Source organism: Oncorhynchus tshawytscha, linkage group LG02, assembly GCF_018296145.1.
Source record: "Oncorhynchus tshawytscha isolate Ot180627B linkage group LG02, Otsh_v2.0, whole genome shotgun sequence".
In the NCBI taxonomy this organism is placed as follows: domain Eukaryota; kingdom Metazoa; phylum Chordata; class Actinopteri; order Salmoniformes; family Salmonidae; genus Oncorhynchus; species Oncorhynchus tshawytscha.
In genome coordinates, this window is record NC_056430.1 from 36,899,775 (window position 1) to 36,908,212 (window position 8,438).

At 42.3% G+C, this 8,438-nt stretch overlaps 1 protein-coding gene across 2 annotated transcripts in view; it reads left to right on the forward strand.

Moving 5' to 3' along the window:
- The first annotated feature begins 8,267 nt into the window (after nucleotides 1-8,267).
- Nucleotides 8,268-8,438, forward strand: part of LOC112216732 (retinoic acid receptor gamma-A-like) — a 68,994-nt gene continuing 68,823 nt past the window's right edge. For both annotated transcript variants that reach the window (XM_042297614.1, XM_042297627.1), the window contains exon 1: nucleotides 8,268-8,438. This exon is cut by the window's right edge and continues 62 nt beyond it. The gene's annotated coding sequence lies outside the window, so the exon portion shown is untranslated.

Below are 8,438 nucleotides of genomic sequence, written 5' to 3' on the forward strand. Positions count from 1 at the left end.
GTTATGGTTTGACAGATGTGTTAATATTGTCTGTGTCGACTGATCTGTAGTGGAACTGTATTTTTTAAATTACTTTTAAGACTGTGACATTTGTGCAACAAACATTTGTGAGTAATCACCAGCAGTGGAAATAAAACAATATGCCAACTAACATTACTGGACGAACAAACTGGTTGGCTAACATTTTTTTAGGAACTTCAGTATTCATTGGTCTTGGGTAGCAGCAGCAGATCGTCTTCTTTATCCTGTGCCAAAACACATTAATTCCGTGAGTCTTGAGAATTGTTAATTTAGCGGCTGGCAGCATGATTGTATCAACCTAGCTAGCTAATGTTAGGAAGCACTCTAGCTAGGCTACTTTAAAGCTAAAGTTGGTAGATTTGTCAGCTAGACATATAGTTGAAGTCGGAAGTTTACATAAGCTTAGGTTGGAGTCATTAACTCGTTTTTCAACCACTCCACAAATTTCTTGTTAACAAACTATAGTTTTGGCAAGTCGGTTAGGACATTACTTTGTGCATGAGAATTGTTAATAGACAGATTATTTAACTTGTAATTCACTGTACCACAATTCCTGTGGGTCAGAGGTTTACATACACTAAGTTCACTGTGCCTTTAAACAGCTTGGAAAATTCCAGAAAACGATGTCATGGCTTTAGAAGCTTCTGATAGGCTAATTGACATAATTTTAGTGAATTGGAGGTGTACCTGTGGATATATTTCAAGGCCTACCTTCAAACTCAGTGCCTCTTTGCTTGACATCATGGGAAAATCCAAATAAATCAGCCAAGACCTCAGAAAGAAAATTGTAGACCTCCACAAGTCTGGTTCATCTTTGGGAGCAATTTCCAAATGCCTGAAGGTACCACGTTCATCTGTACATCCAATTGTACTCAAGTATAAACACCATGGGACCAGGCAGCCGTCATACTGCTCAGGAAGGAGATACGTTCTGTCTCCTAGAGATAAACGTCCTTTGGTGCGAAAAGTGCAAATCAATCCCAGAACAACAGCAAAGGACCTTGTGAAGATGCTGGAGGAAACAGGTACAAAAGTATCTATATCCACAGTCAAATGAGTCCTATATCAACATAATCTGAAAGGCCGCTCAGCAAGGAAGAAGCCACTGCTCCAAAACCGCCATAAAAAAGCCAGACCACAGTTTGCAACTGCACATGGGGACAGAGATTGTACTTTTTGGAGAAATGTCCTCTGGTCTGATGAAACAAAAATAGAATTGTTTGGCCATAATGACCATCGTTATGTTTGGAGGAAAAAGGGGGAGGCTTGCAAGCCGAAGAACACCATCCCAACCGTGAAGCACGGGGGTGGCAGCATCATGAAGTTGGGGTGCTTTGCTGCAGGAGGGACTGGTGCACTTCACAAAATAGACGGCATCATGAGGCAGGAAAATTATGTGGATATATTGAAGCAACATTTCAAGACTTCAGTCAGGAAGTTTAAAGCTTGGTCGCAAATGGGTCTTCCAAATGGAGAATGACCCCAAGCATACTTCCAAAGTTGTGGAAAAATGGCTTAAGGACAACAAAATCAAGGTATTGGAGTGGCCATCACAAAGCCCTGACCTCAATCCTATAGAATATATGTGGCAGAACTGAAAATGCGTGTGCGAACAAGGAGGCCTACAAACCTGACTCAGTTACACCAGCTCTGTCAGGAGGAAGGGGCCAAAATTCACCCAACTTATTGTGGGAAGCTTGTGGAAAGCTACCCAAAACGTTTGACCCAAGTTAAACATTTTAAAGGCAAAGCTACCAAATACTAATTGAGTATATGTAAACTTCTGACCCACATTCTTAAAATAAAGTGGTGATCCTAACTGACCAAAGACTGGGAATCTTTACTAGGATTAATTGTCAGGAATTGTGAAAAACTGAGTTTAAATGCATTTGGCTATTGTATATGTAAACTTCCAAATTCAACTGTAGATTGACTCATTCTAGATAGTTGTAGAGGACGACTTCTCAGGGATAGGCGTCCCGTCAATGGGACAGTTGTAAATCATGCAGTGCCTTTTGTCATGATTGCAGATTTGAGAGAAACAACAAATTTCGGTACATATAAGTGTCTCATATCGGCTGAAAGCTTCAATTCTTGTTAATATAACTGCACTGTCCAATTTGCAGTAGCTATTACTGCGAAATATGCCATGCTATTGTTTGAGGAGAGCTCCTAACAAAATACTTTTTTTTCACTGTGATAGGTTTGAGAATTTCACCTCTGAAGGTGAAATGTGTACTTACATTCTGAAATCTTGCTCTGATTTATCATCCAAAGGGTCCCAGAGATAACATTAAGTATAATTTTGTTAGATAACATCCTTTTTTACATCCTCAAAAGTTCCATATAGCATGCACGATCGATTTTGTATTTCCACTCGTTCAATTTGCAAAGAAAGGAATCTGTGAAAATCTAACCCTAAACGTTGTTACAACCATTCAAATCACATTGTATTTATTCCTCAGAGATCCTAGAACGTAATCAGACTTCACTATATCATTAGGGGTGTAGTATATCCTATAGGACAGTATTGGTCCTATTTGGTCAGAGAGCGGCACCATCATGGCACCCTGATGACGAGGGCGGTCTTCACTTGATCGATTCTAACTTTGTCAAATAAGCACAAATCGGGGTCAACCAAAGCTAGCTAGATAGCCAATGAGCAGAGCTTTACGGGAGTATCAGGAACCCCTGTAGCTATCCCAAAATGTAGCTGCCAACCTTTTACGACAGCATGCCTTTTCCTTTTGGACATAAATTATAAGAATATTCAGAGTTATGAAGTTACAAAAACTGTTTGTTTTGCAAATGTTGAACTTGGGTGACTTCATCTGTGTGACTTCACACTAAATGTCATGTAGTTCACTCATACTTCAAGTTATCTGTCTGAAACTTTGCACATATACTGCTGCCATCTTGTGGACACCATCGGAATTACAAACAGAGTGATGGCTCGAACTGGGACTTTTCTCTTGCATTTCAAAGATGGTGGTAGAAAAAAACTGGTTGTTTTGTTCTTTGTATTTTCTTCTACCAGATCTATTGTGTTATATTCTCCTACATTCAATTCACATTTCCCCAAACTTCAAAGTGTTTCCTTTCAAATGGTACCAAGAATATGCATATCCTTGCTTCAGGGCCTGAGCTACAGGCAGTTAGATTTGGGTATGTCATTTAGGAGATTTTTTTTTAAAAGGGGGCTAATCCTAAGAAGATTTATGAACTGCTTTTATTATCACATCATTAGAAAACGTGGACTTCGGTTGTGAGGCCGTTTGGATGTACTGCCAAATTCTCTATAACGACGTTGGAGGCAGCTTATGGTAAATACATTAACATTAAATTCTCTGGCAACAGCTCTGGTCGACATTCTTGCAGTCAGCATGCCAATTTCATGCTCCCTCAAAACTTGAGACATCTGTGGCATTGTATTGTGTGCCAAAACTGCACATTTTAGAGTGGCCTTTTATTGTCCCCAGCACAAGGTGCACCTGTGTAATGATCGTGCTGTTTAATCAGCTTCTTGATATGCCACACCTGTCAGTTGGATGGATTATCTTGGCAAAGGAGAAATGCTCACTAACAGGGATGTATTTGTGCACAAAGTTGGAGAGAAATAAGCTTTTTGTGTGTATGGATTCTGGGATCTGGGATTTCTGGGATCTTTCATTTCAGCTCATGAAAAATGGGACCAACACTTTACATGTTGCACGTTTATATTTTTCTTCAGTGTAGAAGTGTAAGTTACACAGTGTGCGGCTGCTGTAGAATGAATGAGCTCCATCACAGGATGTGTTTAACTTTATTACCCAAAATTGACAACTGTTCCACTGCTCCTCTCTCTCTCTCTCTCTCTCTCTCTCTCTATTTCTCTCTATTTCTCTCTCTCTCAATTCAATTCAACTCAATTCAAAGAGCTTTATTGGCATGGGAAACATATGGTCTCTGTCTCTCTTTCTCTCTCTCTCTCTCTCTCTCTCTGCCACTGGTCCAGGGTGTTGTTTGTATATGTGTATGTATGTGGCTGTGTGTGTCTGTGTGAGGGAGTTCAAGTGTGTTTAGGTGTGGAGGTGTGATTGTTTGTATTTGTTTGTGTTGGTTCTTGTTTCAAACACTTAACATACCTAGTGGTTAGTAAAAGTATGTGTGTGTGGCGTGTGTGCACCAGACCATGTATACTGGTGTAAGAGCGTTTGCCTATCTGTAGACGTGTTGGTCTTTCTGAGTGTTGGTATTCGTGTGTGTATGTATTTATTTGTGTGTGTGTATGTGTGTGTGTGTGTGTGTGTGTGCGTGTGCATGTGCATGCGTGTGTGTGTGTGTGTGCGTGTGCGTGTGCATGTGTGTGTGTGTGTGCATGCCTGTCGTTCTCGGCGTGCCTCTCAGAGCTTCACATGACATCAATCTGAGAGAAAGCGGGATAGTGATCTCATTACCAACGGCCTGCTGTTGATTAAAACCTGCCGTCTACACCCCTCCCCTCCCTCTCCTCCCCCACCCCTTATTTTCTTCTCTCCCCTCCCCCTCCCTACCTCGCTCTGTCTTTCCAGCCTAGGGCTCACACCATTCTGCGGTTTCTCCGCTGCTTGCGTCCAAATGGGGCCCCATTTTAAGTTCTCCAAAATGTCATTCTCTTTCGACTGCCTCGTTTCCAGTTCACTCTCAGCTTCTTCTTGTTTCTCTGCTGTTTTCCTTTTCCTGGAGCAAACAACAGCTGTAATGCCTTTCACCTTCCTTTTACATTATCAGGGCCCTCCCACTATTCTTCTCTCATTCCATCCTCACCACGATCCCAGCTTTGTTTTACATTTGAGTCACTTAGCAGACGCTCTTATCCAGAGTGACTTACAGAAGCAATTAGTTGCCTTACTCAAGGGTATATCGACAGATTCTTTACCTAGTCGGCTAGCGGATTTAAGCCAGCAACCTTTCATTTGCGGGCCCAACACTCTTAACCGCTGGACTAACTACCTGCCATTCCTCTCTTTCTCTCACAGCCTTTAGCACAGTGTTTCCCAAACTATGGGTTGCCACCCCATTTGAAAATGGGGTAGCTAGAGAAACTCTGAAATCAAATAAATCAAATCGCGCTTGGTTCACAGAACCGGGGTTTTGTCAGTAACCTCCAGTAGCCACTAGATGAGGTTTTAATGAACAGAGCGGTTTATGTTTCTTCCTACAAATGTGGCTCTATCTTCTGAACCGTTGAAACTACAAAATATTCTGACCCCATCACTGAAAGATAAGAATGTTTCCCTCTGCAATGTCCACAAGCCGCGTAGGACTCATTAGAACAAAGTGGACAAGACCAGGCACTAAATCACACCGGGGGAAATATATCATCAATGGTGATGTTCTTTTCTACACAGAAGATCATACAAAATGATTGCCTGGTGATCTTCTGTACTTCCCAATACCTTTCTTATGTATTTCAGTCACTTCAAACCAAATTTCTTTCAGTTTGAAATACGGTCAAAAGTACTATCAGACTGATTTGTAATAGACTCATAGCCCCAAATGGCCGTTGATTAATCACCTTTTTTTACATGGTGGGGGTCACACATTTTATTAAACATCAAAATGGGGTCCAGGGCCAAAAAAGTTGGGAACCCCTGCTGTAGCAGATGTGCATAATGCACTTAGGTTCATAATTGTTTTATTTTTTATTTTGAACTCTATTTGGCTGTTACTTGGCAACAGCTGCTCTTGATGTGACAAAATACAGTACAACACAACCATACACATAGACAGACACTATCCTGACCAACAGAAACTGTAACCACTAACCAGAGTGTGGGTGCAAGCCAATGGGGAAAGGGGATAGGAAATAGAGAGTAGGCACTCTTATCTGCCTTCGATACCTCATTCTGTTGACTGCACACACCCACACACTCACACACACTCAAACCATAAATCTACCCCCCCTCGTCTTCACACACTTCACTGACACTGACACTGAAACACAAACGCTACTAACCTTTAACCTCCCTGATGCTACTGCCCCACAGACAGTAATATGCTCACAATATTAGGCAGGTGTCCTTAATGTTTTGTACACTCAGTGTATGTACACACACAGACTCTATCTATTGCATGGTGAGACCCTTTCTTACATCTCTACTGAAGGTCCATCAGATACAGTCTTCATTTGATTTGCTTGTCTGTTACCAGCCGTCTTACAGACTGGTTGACTGTATGTAAGACTGCTAGTCTGGTAGACTGTTTCCCTCAGACATTACGAGACAGACGAGAGTTCATTCATCTCCTGCGTGTACAGGCAGGGAAGCAGACAGCAGAAAGACAAACAGATAGGCAGTCAGAGAGACAGACAGAAAGACAGACAGTCAGACAGGCAGGCAGGCAGATGGGCATTTAGACAGGCACGCAGGCTTGGATACTGTGGGGTAGGGCTTTATGTAATGACTGATTAATTGTACCTCCATCAAATGCTTCCTTACCAGAAAACCACACTGCTGATTTGCCTAGGAAAATCCTAGAGGAGGAACAGAACAGGCGTCTTCTGAAACAGAGCAGTGAATGAACCCATTGTACTTTACATGTCAAGGTGTGTTAAGTATGTGTGTGTTTCTGGAGTTGCCCGATGTGTGACAAGTGTAGTCTTTAGTGTGTGTGCGTGTGCTAATACGTGTGTGCCTGTGTGTTTGCGTGTCTGTGTGATTGAGGCTGAAAGGGGATAGCAGGGTAGGGGGCTAAGGTAGGAGTGAGGCTGACAGGAGGTTAGGGGGTAAGTGGTTCTGTGACTCATCCCTGCTCAGTAATTAGCCCAGAGTATCAGCTCCTCTGAGACTGAACAAGTTAGACGAAAGCACAGTTCGAACACCTATTATCGTGGAATTGCCCATTATTGTTTATCATCACATAATGTGTTAGAGTTTGTCCAACTGATGCATTTTAAGAATAGTTATTACTTAAAAAGTTGTTGGTTATTCCTTAGCAAATAGATTTGTAGGACTTTTATGAGAAATGCTTTTCACACTTCAATTTGTAGATTCACGGGCCAGACTTATCAATCAATCAAATGTATTTATAAAGCCCTTCTTACATCAGCTGATGTCACAAAGTGCTGTACAGAAACCCAGCCTAAAACCCCAAACAGCAAGCAATGCAGGTGTAGAAGCACGGTGGCTAGGAAAAACTCCCTAGAAAGGTCGGAACCTAGGAAGAAACCTAGAGAGGAACCAGGCAATGAGGGGTGGCCAGTCCTCTTCTGGCTGTGCCGGGTGGAGATTATAACAAAACATGGCCAAGATGTTATATCTTTGTTATTCTTGTTAAATTATTATTATTCATTGTTTAATATATATTGGACTGCTATTATTATTGTTGTCACTAGGTAAATGACCTGTGCTATTGAGTCAGATTGAGTGTATTCAGTGTGACTGTGGAGATTTAGTCACAATAGTGTGTTCAGTGGTCCGTGGCTCAGGCCCCTCTTGGGCTCCCAGATCCTTGGCCCCAGTCCCACAGTTCAGCCATTGTAAACATTAAGCAAAGGCCAAGGATTCATACTGATATCCCCGAAGGTGCACAGCCTTCTGCTGCATGTGTGTTTGTGTATGTCTGCTAGGTAATGACTGTTTCAGAGCTTGTGTGTGTGTGTGTGTGTGTGTGTGTGTGTGTGTGTGTGTGTGTGTGTGTGTGTGTGTGTGTGTGTGTGTGTGTGTGTGTGTGTGTGTGTGTGTGTGTGTGTGTGTGTGTGTGTGTGTGTGTGTGTGTGTGACTTTAAATGAAAAGAGAATCTAGGACCATAGAACATGAGAGCATGTTGGGACTGAGAAGAAAAACAAACGAATTGGCATTTATGCCCTCCTCCCCCCCCTTCCCCCTCTGACACACATGCGCACACACATGCAAAGTTGGGTGGGCAGTTGTTTGTTTTTAAAGGAAGAGGAATATGCATAAAGGGAGATATGGGAATAGTCAAGGAAATGAAACATCCAAGAACAGTAAGGTGACAGACCAAAGGTTTGGGACGAAGAGTGAAGGGAGAGAGTGAGAGACAAAGAAAGAGAGAGAGAGAGAGAAGGAAAGAGAGAGGAGGGGGGCTGAGAAGCTGAAACCTAAGCTTTCTGGACTCTATTTTCCATTCCTTCAGGCATTCTGTGGCTTGTAAAAAAATGCACTGTATATTTGAAGTGTTGGATCACGTGACAGGGAGGGTTTGTAAATCAAAGTGCATAATGATTTCAGTAGGGGAGAGAGAGGGAGCAAGAAGAGAGTGAGTGAGTGAGCGATCAAGGGAAAGAGAGAGAGGGATAGAGAGTGAGAGAGAGCAAGAGAGAGAGAGAGAGAGAGTGAGAGAGAGAGAAAAGGGAGAAGAAGGCAGAATGCAACAGGCTGTGCTTTATCTTCGCTCTGAGAGGGACTTCTGACTGATGAACTGAACTCTACTACAC